This window comes from Typopeltis vanoorti, chromosome 3, assembly GCF_054136105.1.
Source record: "Typopeltis vanoorti isolate ZY-2024b chromosome 3, IOZ_Tvanoo_1.0, whole genome shotgun sequence".
Classification (NCBI taxonomy): domain Eukaryota; kingdom Metazoa; phylum Arthropoda; class Arachnida; order Uropygi; family Thelyphonidae; genus Typopeltis; species Typopeltis vanoorti.
In genome coordinates, this window is record NC_143551.1 from 134,459,622 (window position 1) to 134,480,025 (window position 20,404).

General features: G+C 36.2%; 1 protein-coding gene across 5 annotated transcripts in view; it reads left to right on the forward strand.

Moving 5' to 3' along the window:
- The window catches only part of LOC150108580 (latrophilin Cirl-like), a 780,008-nt gene that overhangs the window by 520,836 nt on the left and 238,768 nt on the right, over nucleotides 1–20,404 (forward strand). For 2 of the 5 annotated variants that reach the window (XM_090416023.1, XM_090416030.1), the window contains exon 1: nucleotides 12,110–12,497. The exons of the other annotated variants lie outside the window; for them this stretch is intronic. The gene's annotated coding sequence lies outside the window, so the exon portion shown is untranslated. Of the gene's footprint in view, nucleotides 1–12,109; nucleotides 12,498–20,404 lie in introns of those variants that run through there. 5 annotated transcript variants of the gene reach the window in all.

Here is a 20,404-nt window from a genome sequence, read left to right on the forward strand (position 1 = left end):
ACTAAAAGAATGGGTTATCGCTTTATAAACCACTAGAATTTTTTTTGTTTTTTTAATTCTTGAGATGAGATATTTTCTATCATAAGAGAGAAAATATCTTATGAAAAAAATCCGTTTCGGTCAAGTTAAATACTTTCGATAGAATCGGAGAATGTGAGGTCTCAGTCCTTTGGAATTATTTTAAGATATCCCCCTTCCCAGCTAAACAATCTGGGTCTCCTTTTCTCTTCCATGTTCTTATCCGCCACCCTATATCAGTGTTATGTTATCTGTAACAGGAAAAATAACTCCAGAGTTTGTACTAAATCATTGAAAAGCTAACAGAACAATAGTCAATTAACAGAAGTTGTTTGTCCAAAGGTGCAGGTTTCGACATGAAAATCCACAGAGTAGGATCAATTCTCCGTCAGAAATCTGTCCATCCGGCTTTTGATTATTTGTACTTATTCATGAAATAGGCTGAAGGACGACTGCTATTTTTAAAATTTGTTGCATGTATAAGAAGTTATAGCAAAAACATGTATTAACATTATCATAGTGATATTAAGCAATGATATGATAGACGAACTCGGGCATGCGCATTATGCAACGAACTACCATTATAATTGTTTTTCCATTTTTAACCAAGCGAATAAACATCACTTTCGTTTAATTAGCATAGATGCATTACAAAATTTGAACCTTAATTATAAAGACGATCTTTTTTTTTGTGATTTTTTTTTTTCGAAATTGCAAATATGCAATTTTAATATGCAATTAAGAATGAAATTAAAAGAAGCGTTAAATTAAAATATTTCGACATTACAAACCTGCTTACATTTCTTAATCGATAATTTCTATTTATATATAAGTGTCATTTCAAATATTCTGTACACTGTAGTCCTGTTGTTAAACCAAACATTTTTTTTGTAACAAAATACCTTTACAAGTTTTCAATATAATCTCCATTTTGCTTTAATGTTTGGTTAATTCTTGTACTGCTGTCAGCAAACCTTTTTTAGTTGGTGTTTGTCAAGTTGGGCCACTTAAACAGAAACCTTTGTCAATGGTAGTGGAAGATTTCTACGGAATAGTTCTTTCAACTTAAGGAAGAGATTGAAATGAAGGAGGGCGACTCATGTCATGTCATGGTGAGCGTATCCGTCTTGAGTAAGATTCTTCCTCCGTTCTGAAGTCTTATTTAGCAGAACAAGAACACTACAAACGGAAAGCAAACACACGACGATTTTGTTCAGAGACTGGCGTATAAAGGACGTAACTATTACGTCACCTACCCTGCTGGTCACGCATGCGCGGTGTGCAAAGTGTGAAAAAATCTAAAATCATAACTAAAATGATTCATGGTACTAGGACATAGCTGATGGTCGTTCTGAGCAATTATCGACGTAACCCATTCATATCTTTGAAAAGAAACCAAAACCGCTTCGAATGCACTGATTTCCCTTTTCTATTCTCAAAGGCATTTCATGGTTCACTGACTGAGAATCAAATTCTTATCTTTGCCGAGGATAGTTTTGTTTCGTTACAAATGCAAAAACATACAAGATCTCTACCAAATATATACAATTCCTTAAGTGACGATTTCTGTATCATTCTCCAATGATACAGAAATCGTTGGAGAATGGCAAGTCCTATCGATTCTCTATTGGAAGACGGGATTCAGAACGTACAAAACGTCATAGATGACATAACTTATAATGTTATCTCATTTCATAGGCTTGCAAACATGGCAAGAGTTTATAAACATTGTAACGAGATAAACTTCTCATATAATTAAGGTTGACGAGGGGAGAGTAAAAACTATTTTATTATACAGGTAGAGAATAAAATATATTTTGTATTATTATAATTCAAATATAAATATATATATTCATTTTAAGGCCATTCTGCAACATTGTCAGTAATTTTACTTTTGACAGAAAACTGATTGACATTATTTTTAATTTTGTCATAAAATTTAAGCTATACCAAATCGAGACAAAGCTTACAGAAACTTTAGAATATCTGCATCATAAAGAGCACTGTTGGATTTTTTTTTTACTCTTACATCTTTTCACAGGAAACATGAAGTATCAATAATTTAAAAGTTACGAAATATACTAGTGATAGATAATAAAATATTGAACAAGTAAATACTTGGCATGCGACTTATCATAAGAAGATGAAAAAGATAAAGCAATTAAAATATCAAAAAAAAAATAATAATAATAAAGTAAACGGCATAATAAGAAATATACTCAAGCCATCTGTGGTACAAAAACACACCGGAATCAGACTATATGTTAACGTCCTGTCTAAATGAATATGAAAGTGAAACACGTACCATGAAGAATGAAAAATGGATTCAAACGGCAGAAATGAAATTTATATACAATAGCAGACTGCCAAAAATACAATACGGATATAAAAAGAAATGGAATAAAAAGAAGTGGAAGAACAAGAAAGTGATGACATGAGACACCGGAACAGGCCATTAGACCTAAAATCCATGATAGGAAGAAGAAGAGAAAATATACTCACCCTCATATTCCACTCCCGGGACCAAACTACGAACTAGCTAAGAGTGCCAAGATAAGATCCCGAGATGACTGGGACACTCCCCTTTTCGGAAGTGTCATCCCGAGAGATGTGGTAAACAAAGGCATCGGGATAGCGCAGTTACTTTTAATCTCTTTAAAGAGTTCAGGCCAAGTACTCTAAAATATACTTCTTCGAGTATGACAGCGAACTATTTGTCAACTAAAATACTATTCTAAGTAGTTTATCTGAACTTATCTAAATTAGATAGTAAAATAAAATATTTAACTTTATGTAATTTTTTTTTTAAATCAAAGATGCCAAGAAATTATATTCTTGGTTTAATCCTTTATCCAAGTGAAAGCAAACAGAGTTTGCGTCTGAAGTAATTTCAGGCCAGGGCAACTCGTATAAAGAAGCTAATGACTTCTCATGAGTAACATTCGAATATTGAACAAACTGAGCTTATTGAACGTTGGGTTCTTTAACATTGCAGTTGAAGCAAACCGAGGCTATCAGATTCGCTGTATAATGTCTTAATTTTCAATTGGTTTACCTGCTTGGAGAGGCACATCCCTTCCATTTTCATATGAGAACCGCTTCGGTAATTTTTAAAGGAGTTGGGCCATTAAGTATCCTCAATGTCCAGTGTAAATATACAAATGTACTCACCTTCAGATGAAAAGTCCGTATAATGATTCTTCGCATTACAGAAGCCTAACTCACCATTTTTCAATCGAAGGCAAAGGTCAGCTTGTTTACTAGTAACTAGTTACTGCGTTGTATTTTTATATAACCATCTCAGCAACTGTTGTTAGATAGTACTGTTAATTATAGAATAATCGAATGTTGTTATTTTTTTTATTATTTTTTTTTTTGAACAACACATTATAGACAGTCGACAAAAATGCAGCCGTTGCACTACCTGCTGATAACGTTTTTACTTTTTAACTTATTTTCATAAATAATTTAATTTAGCAGTGATTCGATGTGTAGTTTTATTATTCAAAAAGCTTGGGAGAAATCTGTTTTCCAAATCAAATATGCGTGCAAACCAGATAGAGGCATCATTTTTTTTTCTTTTCTGGTCAAATGTATTTAATTAAAATGATTTCATAAACCACATTTTAAAATCTCATTTTTTTCCCCATCATAATTCCTCATTTATCCTTTTATTTTTCATTCGCATTCTTAAACACCCTTCTTAAAACCCATTTAGACCCATTTGCTCGCATTTCGTGTATTCCATTTGGACAATAACTATTAACGATGGATGCCTTTATCATCATGACGAAAAGGACCTAAAGTGTCTCATTTATAGTAGATCGATATTCTACTTTCTTATAAACAAGTGCTTATCTTCCATATAAGTTAAAAGAAAAGTTTTTTAAAAAAAACTTCTATAGTTCTCGGCTTTGAATAAGATAAGAAAGGCGACGAAGGCAAGTAGAATCAGAAGAAAATGTTAAAAAGAAGATGGTTTTTATGCAGCAAACCGCAGTCAGTCTCTCACAAGCAGATTATTTTATTTTTTTCCGGGATTATTCTTGTATAGCAAAATTTAGGCATCAAAATGTTACAAAACCAAAATACACGACTTGGCGTATAGTTTAAAATCATATAGTTAAACACATAATAACCAGGATTAGTGGATGTCTAGACCAGGGATCCTTGCAGGATGTATCTGTTTACTAGGAAAGTAGCGAAGTGCAAAAATCAGTATTCATAATCATTTTCAAAGGAGCAATTTCGTCCTTGAAAGCCTCCCGGATCGGTTTCGACGATCCCCTTCTAGGTTTGAACCCCAGTTACGACTCAAAGAACCTTTATCAGGGCATTTCAAATGAAGTGATTAACTCGTCTTATACAGGTGGAAGACATTTTTCCTCCCGGAAACTCACAGTAGGGGATCATCCCGCATATTGGTCACTTCGGTTCCTTCTTGATGGGGCGGAGGTGGAGAGGATCCAGAGGCGGGTGACTAAGATGATGGCAGGTCTATGGAATGAACCATATGAGAACAGGTTGAAGATTTGTGGTTTACAGAAATTGGTTGATAGGCGGAAAAGGGGAGATATGATTGAGACATTCAAATTGCTGAAGGATTTCTTTAGGATTAATTCAGAGGATATTTTTGAGATCAGGACTGGTGGTGGAAGAACTAGGGGACATCTATGGAAGCTGGTCAAGAGTGTGGTTAGCAAGGGTGTTAGAGCTGGGTTCTTTACTTTTAGAGTGTTAAATGAGTGGAATAAGCTGCCAGAGTCTGTTGTGGGTGCTATGACAGTGAGCGAGTTCAAGGCAAGGTATGATAGATACTGTGAGAATGTCGAATAGTTGTGTGGACATGATGTTTAGGGCCTCCCTCGATTAGTCTAAGGACTCCCTGGAGTAGCCCGAAATAAGAATAATAATATTGGCAAACTGGCCAGGTGAACACACGCAATTTACATACAGAGTATACTTATAGGCATAGGGCAATTACCCTTATCGGAAATCCGAGAGCACCTTGGAAGGTTATGCGTACTTAAAGGTAGTTCGTCCTTGGCCAAAAAAAGAACAAAAATCAGTTGGAAAAAAATATTAATGTTACGCTATTATGAAGCGTTGTTTTAAGTACAGAAGTAGCTAAATGTAGTAAAATCAATGCCAGCATTATTATATAGCTCTTGCGCCTATTACGTAACGATTCTTAATAGTTGTACTCATGGGCGTCCGCAGAAAATTTTCCCGGGGGGGGGGGGGGGGGGGGGGAACAAAGCAAAATTTTACAGGGCGCGCAAATCTTGGAGACAAATAATTACATTATTTAATTTTTTGTTTTGTTTTTTTCACAAGCGGATCCCGGGGGGGGGGCAAGTGTCCCCCCCTCTGGGACGCTCATGGTCGTATTAAATGAAATCGGAAACCCAATCTAAAGTTAAATGTGCTTCAAATATAAGAGAAAATCTATTCAAATAGCTATTCTGCTATTACTACTAAGACAAACTAACTTCCTTAATTAAATGCCGAAGAAAACAGCTTATAAAATATTCCACTACTGCAAGATGAGGTCCTCTGACTGTATGGCCTAAAGCCAATGTTAATCGTATACTCCGAAACATGTTTGTTACAGCATCGCGCTACAAGAGTTTCCCCCAACGGATAGAAACACGCTCCAACAGATTAAAAAATGCGCAAGTGGGGTGACCAAGCCCACAGGAGCAGTCGCTAGTTGTCTAAAGCAGGCTCTTGACGGATATATATTTGTAATACATAGAGGGGTGGAGGAAGACGACTACGTCCTGTACTCAAGTGCTATAAAACGGAAGTTTTACGATTCTGAAGTGGCGGAATTGCGAGCGGCGAGATGTTATAGAATGCAATTAAGCAAACAATTACACAAACCACACAAAGAACAATTCACGCCGGAAGGCGTACGGAGATCGCGTAGTATTACCCTTTGACTGGTAACTAAGGGGGGGGGGGGGGAAGGGTTTGTCTGCCTACGCGAGCAGCAATTCACTAGGAATTATCTTACACTTTCCCCAAGCTTTTATTAGTCAACTCGGATGTCACTTGTAGTAGGCATTATACTCGGCGATGGTTCCCGAGAAGGAAGACGATTATAAGACGTTTAAAGATGCGGTCACGTGATTTCAAATGACCCCGGTTAGATTGCTTGTGTAAACTTAGTTGCTAAAGCTGTGAAGGTTAAGCTGTCTGTAAACGTGATGGGCATTCATAGGGAAAAAGGAAAAAAAAAAAAAAGACTGTAATCTTCTTCAGGAATACAAAAAAAAAAAAAAAGACTTAGTTTCAATAGGAAAGTACTCTTTTTCTCAAGCTCTGAGACAGATCACTTCTATTATGTTGTAACATTCTCTCGAGTGTTGCATCGCTAACTTTTAGATTCTGTTGAAGAGAACGGGATTCTGTTCAAAAATGCGTAGAATAACAAAATAATTGAATAGAGATTAGGATTTAAAACTGCGCTCGATTAATTAATTAGTGTACAATGATTACAAACGACGGTGAGACCCATAGAGGCAAGTACGGCACCATCTTCTTAAATCAGTCTATTACTTGCTCGAAATGTATTTTGCCTGCAAACTGTTCTTTGGCCAGTCTTATTGTTTCAATTTTTAGCTTTATATTTTGCTAATAGGCTGAAAATAAAAACAAGAAATATTGTACTGAACAATGTGTATACATAAAAGGGAAAAAAAAGAAAGGGAAGGAATGTCGATAAAAAAAAAACGCCAATTAAAAAATAAAAAAAGACGGACAAGCAATTCCATATTGGTTTGCTAATTTCGATAATACAATAGTTTTTTTTTTTTCTTTTTTCCCCCATGGTATATACTGATTTTAAGAAAGAGATCTGTTGACTCTTTTCTCAAGTGTAAACCACAGATATTAAATTATCAAAGATTGCTTGTTCGATGACATTCAGTGATGTTATCGCCAGCATATTAAGGTTGCAGGATCTCGGGACATTTTAACGTTAATTGTAGCGTCTGTCATCAATTTTGCATCCCCGACTTATTTTAAAATGGATGTAGTCTATACCTAATATAAATACTTATTTAATTTTTCTTATTTCGATGCAGAGTTTAGATACCGAACTGTATAACCTCAAGATGCTGAAGTCCCCGTGGTGAAGCAACGGATAACCATATCATGCAATATTACAGTAGCATATAAGAAACAAGTTTCATATATTATATTATAAATTTATAACCTTAAATAGTGTAATTTTCAAGCCACGGTTAGGAACAGATGAACTTTTAGTTAAATGATAAAAAATTCAATGAGTGCGTGGCAAAAACTGTCAAGACGAAATGTTTGCTACCCTCTGCTAAATTCAGCTAATCCGTAAATAGCAAGGAAATTTATCAAAATTATTGCGAGATAATAAATCATATAATTAAGCATATCTGAACAAGAAATACGCAAGTTTCTGAAAGTTAATTACATAAAAACTTCGTTACTAAGAACCGATAAAAATATAAATAAATAAAATGTTTACATGGGATGAAACATGCCTTAGTACATAAATTACATCACTAAAACTATCTGTTCAAGCCATTAAAAATACAGAACTAACATATGTTAGTTATCTATTCGGCCATTCCAGATAAGTAATTCTAAATGCTTCTTATATATAAAACTTGACAGCCGCATACACATCGCTATCCAGAAACATTTTCCATGTTTGCCATTGTCAAATAATACTAAGATTAACGATGCTGTTTATTTCTTTGATAAGATTAATGAGATTCAAATAATAAACTTTGAGCTGAAGGCGATTACTAAATCTAATTCCAGTTTAATGACTAAGTAGGCAATCTAAGCTGATATAAACATCATCATAAGAAGTATTTTTTAGATGCTAGAGACCTAATTTTATGTATCTTAATTTTGTCATTAAAATGGCTCGTAAGTGAAATGACTAAACAAATTTTAATAGTGATCCTATAAGCACCAAATATCATTAAATTTTCACAATCCATGAAGGAATTATTTTTTACCACCATTTCGAATCGTTATGCCAATAAAACTGTAGCAAGAAATAGAATTATAACGAAAGAACACAATCTTTTATCAAGAAATGTTGATTTCTGTGCTCCAATCGCTAAGCTAAATATGCATCACGAGTTAGTAAGTGCTTGTATTTTATGTACAAATGCAGGTTGAAACTGTTTATAACAGAACTTTTGTGAATGTTTGACAGAAAGATCATTCATTCAAGGAATCCAACTGGATGAATTTTTTTTCTTCCCATTTTTGAAATACTCTGTGAAAGTCAGCCCTTTCAGCATGATTATGAAATGTCAACTTCAGTTAGACATATAATGTTCTTTTGCTTAATTTTGTCAGGGTCCTATTGACACCAAAACGTAAAGAAAAAAACTTAAGAGTAATTAGAACAAATTTAGTTGAAGCCCTAAACCCAGAAATAATCCTTATAAGGATTGGCTTAAAGGGGTGAAGCAAGAATGCTTTTCATCTTCCCCGTTATCTGTAGAGAAGGGTGATAAGGTGTTATTGGGTTATTAAAGCTCTGATTATGACAGAAGGGAAACAGCAATAGCGCCAAGCCTTGTTTAAAGGTGTCTCTGAAAATTCGGACGATCCCTAGGCCACTCAATCGTGGGAGAAAGACCGTCCATCTCAGCGGTGGCATTCTACCTACCACCACCGAGCAGAACCGCTCAAATTCCGAAGAAAAGCATTCACCGACAAAGCCCCTCAGCGGGCCATGCCGGGAACACCTTCCCCGGAGACTCAAATTGCTCCCTTAGGAGAGCAAACTCATATTAGCAATAGCCGAACCTCAGTTAGAACTTCATTGGCTAGAGCATTACCCTCCAAAAAAAAAAAAAAAAAATTAAAAGTCCTTATAAGGACTGGCTTAAAGGGGCGAAGCAAGAATGCTTTTTACAGTTAGAACTTCTCTGGCTACAGCATTGCCATCCATTACCCTCCAAGGCTCTAAAAAAAAAATATTAAGGTAATGCAGAAGTCATATTTCCATATACAAGTAGCCTAAAGGTGTTACAACTTATTACTAAAATAATCTAGATAAGAGAGAGATATTGAAAGTTTTTCCTTTAGTTATAGTGTAAATTAAAGATGCCAAGAAATTATATACTTGGTTTAATCCTTTATCCAAGTATAAGCAAGTGTAAGGATTACACTTGGATTAAAAAAAGGTTAAACTGAGAATATATTTTCTTGGCATCTTTAATTTGCAATTGTAATAGTCCGACAAACTTTTGTAAGAACTCCCAACATCCGTATTTCAGTCAGTAACGACGATGTCCTTGGATTGATAAGCTCCGAATTCGAATCGTATCTAGGACTCGAATAACTTTCATGAGGCTTTTCAACTGAAAATGGGTTAGTTTCATAGGGACGATGAGGTAGGGTTTTTCCTTCCCGAAAAATTGGATTTTTCATCACTTTAAACAGCAGATCGGCCAGAAGAAAAACACAGTTAACAGACATAACAAACTGGCTTCATATCCTTAACTGCTTCGGCCGTAATTAAAAAAAAAAAAAAAAAAAAAAAAAGTCAATTCCCTTCGGATAGTATCCCGGAGTAAGCTGTGTGCGGTTCACTATAAAACGGTTATTGTCGATGGTTATATTGGGCGAAACGCACTAAAAACGGTTCTAGGTTCGGTTGGTGTAATAATGAATATTGATTGAATGGAAACATTTCCTTATTTGTTTCTTAGGATTTTTTTATTTAAAAGAAATAAACTCTAAGATGAACGCAAAAAAGAAAAAAAATCAAACATATATTTATATTAATGCATTGTTATTAAATGCTGAGGAACAGGGCCTGTCTTAGGCTGACAGGATCCAGTCAGACTAGGCGCTATATGATGAACCAAGAAATTTAAATTCTGGAAAATTTTGCTGATTATAAAAGAAAGAAAATTTTCTTTATACTTTCTTTTGTTGTAAAAGTATAATTAATAAACATATTATTTAATTTTTAATATTGTTTAAGAGCATTTACCGAGCCTTTAAGTATCTGAAATTAGAGGCTCAGTAAAATGATCCCAGTCGGAGTAGCATTTTCTAAGGCTAAGAGGCGATGGCTAAGAACTTAGTTACATTGCAGCCTGGTATAATATCAAAGCTATATGTGTAAATCTACAAATTAAGAGTACTCTGGTATGTGAAACTCTGTACTGAAAATCCAGCATCTATTACATTAAATGCAGTGGTTTCGAAAGGTTATAAACGATAAATTTGATTCGTCTTACAAATACAATAGCATATTATTTGAAATATTCGGTGTGTTACATTTTATGATTCATATTATTTATATAGTTGATAAAATCGTACGCAAGAGAATTGCAGGTATTTTACAAATAACTGCCTTAAAATACTTATTAATGATTTATAAGAAATATATTTAAATAAGTGAGTGTAATGAAAATATTTCGAAGGGGGCGCCACCGTTTACAGCTTGGAAGCTTGTTTTTTAAATACTGTACATATATTTTAAATACTGATAGGGTTGAAATAATGGATCGTGGATATATATTTAGGTATTTCTTGTACAAAAAGCCGATATACTATACAGAAACATATACTATGCATTTAAAAGTTATTGTGCAACCTAGAAAAACGGTTTTTCATACCAAACAGGCAAACCGACCAAAAGAACACGCACACTTAACAGATATAATACAGTGGCTTCATAACCATTGCTTTGGCGTAATTGAACACAGCAACAACAACTACATTATTATTATTATTGAAGTCCTTTGGTTGAAAAGATGTGTTCGCATCCCTTTCATAGTCATGTCCATTTTTTAACATTATACATTTCTTTCCATATTAGGATATTTTCACTGATCTTGTTCTTTTTATTTAAGTTATGCATTTCACTTTCTTGAACGTGGTATCCTCTGATAAACCCAATCAGTTTCAGATAGCTTTAAATAACTGGGAAGATTATTTTTGCACTCTGGATTTTTCACGATTCATAGTTATTATCATGGTTATCAAACATCATCCATTATTAATTTGTAAACAGTCCCCTGAAGCGTAATATAATTCTCTTCTATAAGTTTCAACAGAGAACCATACAGTTATTTCTATCGGTTGAAGCATATCAGAATTTTTAAATGCCTCATTAAAATTCACATGGTTGTTGAAGATCAGTCACTTTCTCTAATAGCTACCACTGTACACAAGAATTATACAATTTTACTGTACACAAGTTAATGAATCTCTCCTTTAGAAAATGACTACCGATGTTCTAACGAAAATTGTTTGTTATATATAAATTTGTTTAAAGCGTTTCTATTAAACAGATTATTTAGGACTAATAAAGAGATTTAATAATTAATGCCGAACAGAGTATTGAGAATTTATTAAATGCAACATGAATATACCGGCGCATGCTTAAACTGTTAACCTTTGTAAATACGACATTTATATTTGATGTTGATGTTCACTCGTACATTAACCACTAGGAAAAACTCAAAGTGTTCGAAATAATTCGAAGCAAGCCCTTCTTAAAAGCCCATATTCGACATCTAGTATAAAAACAACACATTTCATATGATTATTAAAAGTTTATCCTGACAAATACGACTTCTTTTTTTCCGACAATCTCTTCCAAGTCGTTATAACTGCAGTTGGAAAAACAATTTAAGGGGCATTCCGTCCGGTAGCTCACGACGGAGCAAACAAGTTCCTTTCGCTTGCGACAGGCGTTGTTTTTTTGTACCTACGTTCGGCAATGTCTCCCATTAAACTTTTGCATCCTAATCACAGAAAGAGAGAGAGAGAGAAAGGGACAGGGACTGAACGCGTCACCATAACAACCTACGGGAATGTCTTAAGAGCGCACGCACGCACACACACTCTCACAGCTTCGCTTCAGCCAGCGGTGACGGGGTGCTCCCGCTGCGCGTGTCTTCTTGTTAATGGCATTGTTAGTAGTACGGATTCCTGCCGCCAGGCGGCGCGTCCTCTAGAACCAAAACGCCAATAAGGACGCTCTGACCACAGTTAATACCTCGTGGAGGGCTTGTCGTCTGCTGCTTTAGGTGAACAAGCCACAGAGCGAGCTGGCTGGCTGGCGGGCCGGGGTGGATGCTCATGAGTAGTAAAAAGAACGTTTTGCGCGTTGTATCCATGGTGATATCTTCCAAAGGGCAGCCGTCTTTGCAGTGTTGCGTTGTGTCGTTCGCCGCATGATGTTTTCTGACAGGTGCTCCGATCAGTTCTGGACGTAGGAGCGGTGGGGAATTTATCTGTGCGGTATTTAAAAGGGAACCCGAGCGAGCGAAACCTTTTCGTTACTTGCCTATGACCCGTGTGTTTGTGTGACGTTAAAGGCGCGCGCGTGCGGGGCTCTGGGCTGCAGAGCCGCTTCTGCTCCTCAGCAACAGTGGTGTGCTCGTCTTTCTCTCGCTGGAACTGTTAGCCGTGTCTCATCTCTGGACCTCCAGGGACATCTCGAGGTAAGTGCTACACCCAAACTATCGAAATGTCTTCTTTGTGTCACGTCTAATTATAAGGACCCATCAGCGTACTTTTATGAAGTTGCTGTCGGTGTACCAATCTCGTTCGCTAAAGTAATTTCCACAGAAATTTAACGTTAATCAAAAATACCCGGATGGAAAACTAATTTTATTATTTAGTCTGTAATGTAGATTTAATGCCTTGATTATTTACATTCAAATCGCCGTATTAGTGACCAGTATAAAAAACCCGATAGGGTGAAGTCTATTACTTATATGAAAGGAGGAAATGAAGTAATAAAACCACATGGGAATACTTTAGTCCTAGTGGCTGGAAATTAATTTTCCGGCACGAACTTTCTTTTTCTTATAAGCCATTTATCGCTTTTTATTTCTGTTCAAATTTCACATACCAATTAGGTCCTGTAGACGCATAATGGGCAACATTCTAAAGCTAGCCGAGGTGAATTACTCCGTCTACCGAAACAGGTTTCTTGAGTACTTAAGGCAGCTAGCTGAAGTTTGCGGTAAACTGTTGGGGCGGGTGGATTGAGTATTAAGGTCACCGCTGCTGGTTTGAAACTCACGATTTGTTTTTAAAAAGAAAAAGTGACTTGTTTCCACCCCCTCTTTCATCCACCCGGCTATCATTCTCCATCTGCCAAAACAGTCTGTGATGTATTGCTCTATCTTAAAAGAAAGAAGGGGGGGAGAAAAAAAGCCTTCTTAAATGCACACGTTTAGGTAATTTAGCTGACTGCTGAAGGCGAAATCCTCTTAGACAACAGAGGCCGCTCTGTATACATGGGGAATTTATGAATTTTAATCGGACAGTCTTCAATAATAATAATTGTCTATAAATAATTAAACAAATCACATGACTGATTGTTCTGAAATTATTTTTTTCCCCTTTTTTTTTTTTTTAATATTGTAAAGTTACGGTTAGCCTTCGCCAGGATAACAAAATGAGCATCCTCGACACCACAGCATTTTTATCAGCATTCTTCCATCAAGGTGTACATTACTGATTCTGTTTACCTAAAACTGCTGCGGTTTGGCATTTCTCTTCCCCATCCCCCTCCGTTTTCGCTCTTCGAAGTACGGTAGTAGAGCCGTAGAACAACTTACGCCGCCTGTAAACGGACTGAGGTAGGACGCGTTTACCGTCAGCCTCTCCACCGTCGGCGTTAGTGTCCAATGCTACGATTTCTCGATTAGTCTCCGAGGCAGGCAGCGGCCTCTCTTTTCGAGGAAGCGACTCTTCTACCTGCACGACTTCAATGAAACGATTTCCAAGCATTTGTGATAGATAAGGGTGGGTGGGTGGGAGGAAAAACTAAGGAAGATGCTGATAGAAGAAGCCCGGAGATGCAGACAGATCAATTTACAAATTCAGCAGAGTAAGGAATTATTTGAATTGCCGAAGACGTGTGATTACGGTAGTCCTAGATGTAAAAATAAATATACAAAACCATTTATATACAGCACATACAAAAAGTATTTGGTGTACCGCAGTATTGTGTGTGTGTGCAATATTGATCGAACGAGCAATAACGCTTTGCAAGTTTAGAGCCGATCTAATCACGTGATGTTAGTGCTAGGGATTTCAGGTTTTTTTTTTTTTTTTTTGTTGTTGTTGTTCGGGTTTTTAAAGTATGCGAAATTCTTAAGTCTCTTGATATAAAAGTGTTTTCGTAACCTTAAACACATTTTCGCCAATACATGTTCGGCAAATGATCTGTTTATACAGATAAACGAGTCAGTCGAATCTAATTTGATGTCTACGAACTGTGAAATGGTGCGAATTTTCGGTATTCGCAAATAAGACTGATTTCATAAGTTAGCAACGACTATGATAGTGTTTCTACATAATGTTGTTCAAATAATTTCCACATAACCATAGACAAGTAGCAATTTACCCTTACTACAATGACCAGAGGATATTGATCACATCTGAAATCCATCGTTTCGGAAATTTATGAGAACTTTATCTACAATGTGACTCTTCATATTTTTTAGTTCACTCTTTAAGGCTTCTCATTATTTTGTTATAAAGTTTTGCTTCCAATTTCGTTCCTAATTTTGAATGTTTTAAGCCCTTCGAGATAATAATTATCATACTCTGATAAAGTTTACGATATTTTTAAAATCTATCTGTATCCATCTATGATACTCAACATTCATTTCATTAGATTATCACCAGCAGTTTGTTTGTCTCTCAAAATATCCTTAACACCTCTTGGACCAATTAATCTTCAACGTTTTCGCATCTCTCTTTCATTTAACGGCTAAAAAAATCAGAACAATTTCAAGGTTTTACTCGAATACTACTGAGAGAACATATATAAACATCATCATAAATTCACTCTCCTCCCCCACCCGATGAACGAACGGAGGAAGAAAAGTAATTATAATTCATTCGCTAAGCCTAACATTTGCAGTGATTAGAACATCGATGAAATTGAAACTTAACTCTGAGATAGCGAAATGGTGATATTAATTAGTCAGAGTAATAGAAACGAACCAAACATTAATATGTAGTTACAATCCACATTGATCCTCGTTGGTAAATGGGCAGTGTTTCCAGCCTATATAAGTCGTGGGTTCGAATCTACTGAGGCACGAAGGTTTTTGAATGTCTTTTGAGACATTCGATTTTAATCAACTGGTTTGAAACCACCACCCTGTTTATTAAAATGCGTGTCAGGTCTCTAAAGTAGAATACCTGATTATGTAACCCTTAGCCCACTCAAGGCGCTGCACTTACAAATTTTCGTAGGTGGGCTTGACAAAAACAAAATCCTAAGCGAGTATGGAGAATAATAATAAAATTCATCAACAATATTTCGGACATATAAATGTAGTTTACTATCCCATATTTAAATTCTAGTCATGGATTAAAGAGTGTGTGTGCGTGGGCAGAGCAAATCGCTTTGGATTGAGAATAACTTAAAGCTACACAGCTACCTTATTGATCATAAATGCGTTCATGCCGCTATTCCAAAAGCCAAATTTCTATAGGATAAAAAACACATCGATGTTGACCTTTGTTCGCATAAGTTTAGAGGTTAAGGCATCCTTACACTACGGTTAACTAGTTCCCATTGCTTGGTTTTCGTTTGTATGATTTTTTGTGAACATTTTTTGATATTTTATTAATTCTTCACGTTACAGAACAGCATATTAAGATTTCGAATACTCTGTAGTTCACTTGAAATTGATTTTATGTAACCTTCTACACGCTTCGTATATCATTAACGTCTGTTTTAAGAAGTTTCTCTTAGCATCATCTAACTTGCCTCACTTCCTGTATAACTCGCGAACTGTGAGCGCACGCTGTAATGATCCCGAATGGTACAGCAAGGTAGCTATTAAAATGTTCTAATGACTTAACTTGGTGGATTCACTTTTCACTTGCTAACAATAGGTTTCCGTGGCAGCAGCAATTTTCTCACGTTTGGTAAAGAGAAAAGAAGCGAGCAAATAGATATAAAGTAAACTAATGGTCTATGCCACGGATGAAAACCCTTAATCAACGCGATTTAAAAATCCAACTGTTGTCGCGGTACAGAGAATATAAAATCTATTTCCTTCTGTTAAAAATCTTCTCCGTATTGTAAAACACACACTACGATTCTCGCACTATCCGCTGTACGAATGCGATGACGGCATTTATTTGGCTTGCACTTACCCAGATGAATGTATTCGCTGTCAGCCATTCTCCTATACAAGGTAGCAGATTCCTCTCCCAGTATCGTTCCTTTATGGGAAGGTGAATACGCAGCCTCACTAGAGGAAGAGGCGTCTTTTATGCCTCATTTCCGGAATTCACTGCCCAGTTATGTGGATACCGCAGGGACGATGAATGACGTAGTGGGGATGGCATGAATTTTCAACTACCCGAGGCGGTATTGGCCCCTTTCTGACGGCCGACATCTCGTAGATATTTGTGAAAAGATTCCAGTCTGTGTGGGGGAAAGTCTCGGATATTTGTATCGGTCGAGTACCTAGATATTTGGTTTACTCTTATCCTTGTAATGGCTAAAATAAAATAAAAAAATTCACTGCTTCACATATTTGTCTATAGTGTTAACAGAATCGAACTTCTTCCTTTTGGTTATACAGCTGTACTTGTTAAGGAGCTAAGAATGTAGCCTCCGACCGTGGGCTTCTCTTATTCTGACTGTTAGGCCTACTGAGGCGTTGCATTAACGTTGCTCAGTTCATGGTCACCGCGAAAATTCGTTCCCCTTTTACTCCCTACCACTATTGAGACCACCAGCAGAGACCTCGGGGGGATAGCGGGTAGGAGGATACAATGGTTGCAAGTTTTGTGGTTCCACTGAAAACATGAGCGCCATTGTTGTACTGCACTAAGAAATATATGTTTAGGAGGACTGAGGCAGCCATTACCTTGAACTAGGGAAGAGGAATATATGTGGACGCTGTCCCCAATGGCATGTTGATTAACTGAGTAATTCCTTACTAAAGTGAGTAGTTTATGATAGGATAAGAAAACTGTATACTGTAAGGGGTGGTCTATTAATTGTACAGAAGGAAGTTGAATCTATTCGTTATCTATCTTGACAAGGGGATTTCTATAAGTCCGAAAGAATTTTTAAAAAATGGTTGGAGAAAGACGTAAAAACTTCCTAAGTTTTTGGGGAGAGGAGTGTGTAGCTGATAAGCCTGCAAGAAGTTAAATCCTTCAAGAACCAGATGCATCAAATATTTTTCTTAAACGTATTTGTAGACATTCACGTGTACAAAAACATCTCTAAGTATTTTGCATCTGAAAAAAAAAAGGGGGGGGTCTTCCCTGATCGTTACATTTAAATCATTTTGAGAGCCGTTTTGAAAGAATAAAATTGAACAGCACAGAAGTATTTCGTTGTTCAACATTTATTTTCTTAGTCCATTTATGGTTATTTCTATATCAGGCAAATGGGGTGGGGAAGACATCTTCGATCAGTTCCTTTAATGGGTAGCTAATGATAATTGGATACGCTAAACAGAAAGAAGCATGTTGCTGTCAGACTTAATACATTGTTATTGATAATGATTCGGTGGTGAATTACTTTTTTTTTCCGGGAGGGGACTTAAATAACTTAAAGAAAAACAGAGAAGGAAATGCATCCAGAAGAAGTTGAGATAGATTTTTCGCTTTACAAATAGCTGTCCCTAACATGATAAACAGTTCCTGGTAACAAATAGTCCACTGTGTAACCAGTGAGATCGAGATGTGTCTTTGATATAAATGTTTCTTAGACGTAAATCACCATTATCATCCTGTCGATTGTAATAATCGCTTTAGCTTAACTTTGTAATTTATAGCTGCACCACTTCTGCACATGCGTGCTCTTGTTGAAAAAAAAAAAAAAAAAAAAAAAAACATCGAAGAGGCAATTAAATGGAACTAGCGAGGGAAACATTGGTACGAGAAATGTGTTTACTCCGATGACTTCAAACTTTAAATTCGGTAAACAACACCACGATGAATACCAATAATTAGGTGTTCCGCTAGTGAGATCGTCTAATGCCCCGGTAATAACTCCGGAGAGCAATATTATCGCGTGGAGGAACATCAACTTTCACACCCGTCATGATGGCTGACTCTGCCCGACCCATCGAGCGTCACCTGGCTAGCGAACAGAACAATACCTAATTATGTTAACTGGTATATTGCCCGGTGTAAATCATGTGAATTCCGCTAAGATGGCAGAACCAATAAGTAATTAGGGAACTAGCAGAGGGGTTAACCAAAGGGAAGTGGGGGGGGGGAGAGAAAGAAAGACGAACTCTCACCTAATCTGTTTGGTTCCCTCCCTCTACCTCCCCATTTGTGTCAAGCGTGAACAATGACTCATACCATATTTCGAACATTGGCGGAAACTTACTACCTGGAGGGAAATATGGGAATGGCAAAGAGAAGGTAAAATCCTCGCTTTAGAGAGAGCGGCTCGTCTATTTAACTGCCTGGACCCAGTCGGCACAGCTGTAAACACCCATTGTGTATGTTTATACTAGTAAATTGCACTCTTTTTTTTCCCCCAAGGGAGGGGGGGGGCGGAGGCTCCACACTCTTGCTGTCTAAAGAATACTTTTTATAAATTTCTGCCGGCTGGTAGAAACTGGAACCTATGCTTTCTCCCCTTCGGTTTCTGCACTTGAGCAGACAAGACTACCCTACTTCATGTAATATAGCAGGACATATTCCTTGATATTATGTTTAAACGAACCATGACATTACATCAGAAACAGATGTCACGTTTTAAGTAAAAAATACATTTATTTGCACTTTTTTTTAAATATCCATCCATAAAATTCCCATTGTTAAAAACATTTTCATGCGAATTTTCAAAGAAAAATTATGCATTGTTTTATACATTACGAATACCCCACCTGGTGGCAGGTTTAGCTTTCTAATTTTTGTTTTTATTTGAAGGGAGGTGAGATTCACAAATACTTAATTTAACATTCTTATTTCATAAATATAAAATTAAATACCTCATTTATAACATTGGTTTCAAATTCTTAATGTGTATTTAATACACAGAAAATAGATCATTTGCCTAAAGATTCCCAATTGCCCTGAGTTGTTATTTGAAATGATTCGCCAATCTACTTTCCTACCAAGTAATGTGCATTTATTTCTATTGGCCTTTCAGTATAAGAATACGTCCATCTAAGGTGGCAACGACCAACTCCACAATTATCTAAATTCATATCAACTCTACTAAATGTGTTCCAGGTCGGTTTTATGTTTATATATAGATAAATTGACGAAAAATAACAATAGAATCAACTAAAAAAATTAATTAATTATCAAAGATGATAAATACAACTAGATTAATATGCAGTAATCGGTTTACAAAACTATTAAGGAGTTTAAAAATAAAAACGATCATGTGTTTATATATCTCAAAGTCACAGTAATAACCTAATATATCTTGTTTTTTTCTTACTTGCTATAAATTCATCTAAGAATATCGGCAAAATAAAAAATGCCGTTTGTAGCAAGCTATAATTCAGGATGTGGAGAACTGAAATCAGTGTTTCTACTGCAGACATGCCATTACTTTATTTTCTTCCTCGCTTCCACACACACACACCAAAAAAAAAAAAAAATGTTTGCACGAATCAAAATTTATCAACCAGCTGTGAAAAACAGAGCTGCGTATCAGAAATGTCGTCTGTTTTATCATTTCTTTGCCTTCTGATTTCTCTAATATGTACGTTTTCTCGTGCTTCAACTGCTCCCTGTAGGGCCGACAGTCATTATAAGGCCATTCCAAAGCACACCACTGGGAAACATTCCATTGATTATCTAATTACTTCATAGAAGTGTACTACACTGCTCTCATACATCATATGGAGTTTTACATGGATAGGGTGTTTCGGGTCTCCTTTATATGTCGTTGGGGACAACATCGAAGGGCGAAATGCATTTTCTTAGTTACATGCACTGTCACACCGTAAACTTACAACGGTCATTGAGATACTGCACGATGTATAACTTCCCATCTTTAGTCTAACCAATGGGTGATTAAAGGTTATCCTGTAAATTATGGCCACACTTGGACCACGTCTAGAAAAGACGAGATTTGAAATGTTCCCCCGTCTCAGTAGGGAGTTCAAGTAAATGGAGAAGACTCTTGATTCTGGTGAATATTTAACGAGCTGATATTTTTCAGCAGTTCATTACCGTGATATTTTTGCTTCATTAAAAAAGCTGTGCTTCACAGATATGAGTTTTATTGCGTTGTCCTCCCATGGGATAATTAAACTTCTGGCAGAGGAAAATCTTTAGATTTTTTTGCCCATTAATCTCATTCGCAGTCCTTTTTTTTTTCTCTTTCCTTTTAACTTTAGACGTCCGTAGTTTAATTTTTTCTTCTTGGTGAATG